Source organism: Dendroctonus ponderosae, unplaced genomic scaffold (genome assembly GCF_020466585.1).
Source record: "Dendroctonus ponderosae isolate FM_Combo_2020 unplaced genomic scaffold, Dpon_F_20191213v2 Dpon_F_20191213_10, whole genome shotgun sequence".
Taxonomy (NCBI): Eukaryota; Metazoa; Arthropoda; class Insecta; order Coleoptera; family Curculionidae; genus Dendroctonus; species Dendroctonus ponderosae.
In genome coordinates, this window is record NW_026017111.1 from 796,692 (window position 1) to 799,739 (window position 3,048).

Consider the following 3,048-nt stretch of genomic DNA (forward strand, 5'->3'; position numbering starts at 1 on the left):
CACTAAACATTGTGCACATGAATATGCGAAGTATCAAAAAGAATTTTGATCAATTTTTATCCAAGCTCCAAAATTGTATAATTTATTGCCAAGCATAATGAGATCAATAAATAACTTCAATTTGTTTAATAAAAAATCGAGAGAATATATTACTATACACAGGAACACATTTGTTCAGATACTTTCTCGAAAGTTGAGTTCTCGGGAAAATGTTTTGAGTTGCTAGTTTTAGGTAAGAATTTACATGTATGGTATGCGATGCGGATTTCTGTTAATCCAGGACAGAAAATAAAAATATGATTACTGATATATAAAAAAAATTGCAACCTCAAGAGTACATACAGGTACAAGGTATCTAGGCACTCAACAAATATTTTTTACATTATATGAATTGTAAATTGACAAATATATTTCTGCTTACATATATATTTTTAATAAATTTTGAATTGAATTTGAATTTGAATTCTCAACTAAAATTCCGTTGAAACTAATGAAGAATTCATGCCAGCGAGACCTCAAATCAGTTTCACATCTAAACACGGTTTTCTCGGTAACAACCAGCATGTGCAGTGCGGAATCTTCCAGAAAATATTGCGAAAATCCCGATCGAAAACACACAAGCAGGCAGTGAACGAGCGCCCGAACGGAAAAAGGTCAATTGTGTGCTCAACAAACACTCGAAACCGAAACCGCTGCCCGGCTCGAATTAGTGTTCCCGTAAACAAAAACGGCGCTGTTCATAAAACAAACACTTTTCGAGTTTGGGACGCACAATGCGAAGCTGCAAAGCCAATCGAACCTCGTTGAGTGGCACGTTCCACCGTTTTTACGGTGCAGTGCATGGGGGTATATTTTGCCACTTAGTGTTCATCACGTTATTGAGCCCTTCGTCTAAAGAAAGAGTCTGAGACGGAAAAATCGCGCAAAACTTTTCATTGTTAAGCTCTGCAGGCAGATGAAAGCAATACATAGCTTTAGGGGGCATCGCTCTTGTTGTACGTTGCGACGTTATCTGACCGAGCCGTTAGGGTAAATGGTGAAGAGAAAGGGCTTAATTTAATTAGTACTCTCGGTAAATGAACCGGGCATGACTTTATGGGCCGTCCCCCGATCTAAATCTTGTGTCTCGAGCCGGAAAATGTATGGGATTTGCCAGAAAACATCCCTGCTCACACGGTTTGGGTATTAAACCTCCTTTGTTGCTTCCACGAGCATCTGCACGATCTGCTTAAGACGCTATTAGCGACGGAAATTAAATAGTCCCAGCCAAAAGCCTACCGACTGCGCCCTACTGTTGTACTACGAAATCTGAGCAATGATGGGTGGAGACCATGATTTGCAAACGTCCAACAAAGCGAGAGGCAACCACATAAATTTTCGTTGTCACATGATGAAATAAACGAGCGAAACTTCATCGGAAAACTCCAAACAAGTTCCCCATACAAAGCTCGACGTAATCGGGTTTTATGCCGCCGTTTGTTTGTGTGTTAACTGCGAATTTATTGCGCTTAGGAAACTTTCTTATTTATGTCATATTTCGGGGAATTAACGTTATGTTCGAAGCGGCCGCAATTTAATGGGATTAACAAAAATAAAATGTGTTCGACAGCGCAAAAGTGAGTTTGGAGCGTGGCTACACTTTGCAGCACGAAAAAAAGAGGAAAGCAACATGACAGCGTTGTGTACCTGCGGAAAATTCGCTGTAACAGCTTATAAACGACCCCATTAGCCTTACGGCCCAATTTCCATAACTTTCCCGTCAAACTACCTAACGAGAAAACGGGGAAAAGTTTCCTTCTGCCCGATGAAATTCAGCGGCAAATCAGGTAGTCAAGTCAGTCAGAACTCCCGAAAATTAATCTACTCGTTTAACTCAGCCACACCGAATTGAAATCGAGTAATTTTGAGTATCAACTTGAATTTTCAGCCAAGCGAAAGAAAGTGGTTTCGTTTAGATCGGCATATGGATCAGAGCAATGCCTGATTGTTCAGCAGTGTCAAAACAAGCGCACCATTTGAAAAATCCCAGCTCCCAAACGAGTGCATCTACCAAGTTAAGACTTTGAGGCAATTGAAAGGAATGTTTGGCCCTCAACCCCAGAAATTTGCGTGAAAATCCGAGCTTCTGATGATTTTTCACAAGCATTTGAACTTGGTCGTGAACTTTAAGATTTTCTGGAACTTGCGGTCAGACCGAAGAAGAAATCGTAACTTCCAAAACAGTATCGACAGCGACTTGAAATTTTGGTACCACGGTAAGGAAGGTTTCGGCTCAGCACGCAGACAATTTCATTGAAATCTGACATTTGCCTGATTTTTCCGGAGTTTTTGAACTGACGATTTGCTGCGAGTAACTTGCGGTCTGGTTAAAGAAAAAGTCGCCACCTCCAAATTGGCGCGAGCAGCAACCTGAGGTTTCCCGACAACCAGAAGCAACAGTTGAGCCTAAACATGGAAAATTTTCATTTCAATCGCACAATTTTCTGACTGTCCAGCCGACTTTGAACTTGGACATGAAATGCAAAATTTCTCTTAAACTCCGGTTTGGCTGATGAAAAAATCGGTATTATCAACTTGAATTTGTAGCTGAGCGAAAAGTGGTCTCTGACCGTGAAATCGGCAAAACTCTATGTGGACCATGAATGGGAAATTTCACATCAACTGGCCCCAAATGCACATGTATAACCGACGATTTAGCGCTTGTAGGCCTGCCAGTTTGGCCACTAATTACATTGCGCTGTCAAAAAATGGGCCTACTATAGGAGCAATCGCGGGCTCATCCGGAAACTTGCAATAGCGGCTTGCGGAATGCAAAACGAATGTTTTCCAGAGGTTTCGCAAGCTGGAGTGGCGAGTAAACCACAAATGGCCGAGTATTTGGGCAAGTTGCACCAAGAGAACCGAAGTCCGTAAAACACAGAACAAATTTTCAGCAAATTGTCCTTCAATTTTCCGGCAGTGTATATTTTCTATACTGTTTGACGTTAGTTGCGTGCGGAGCATCAGGTTGACGTCACTTATTAGGCAGCGCTCGCAAATTGAAGTGAT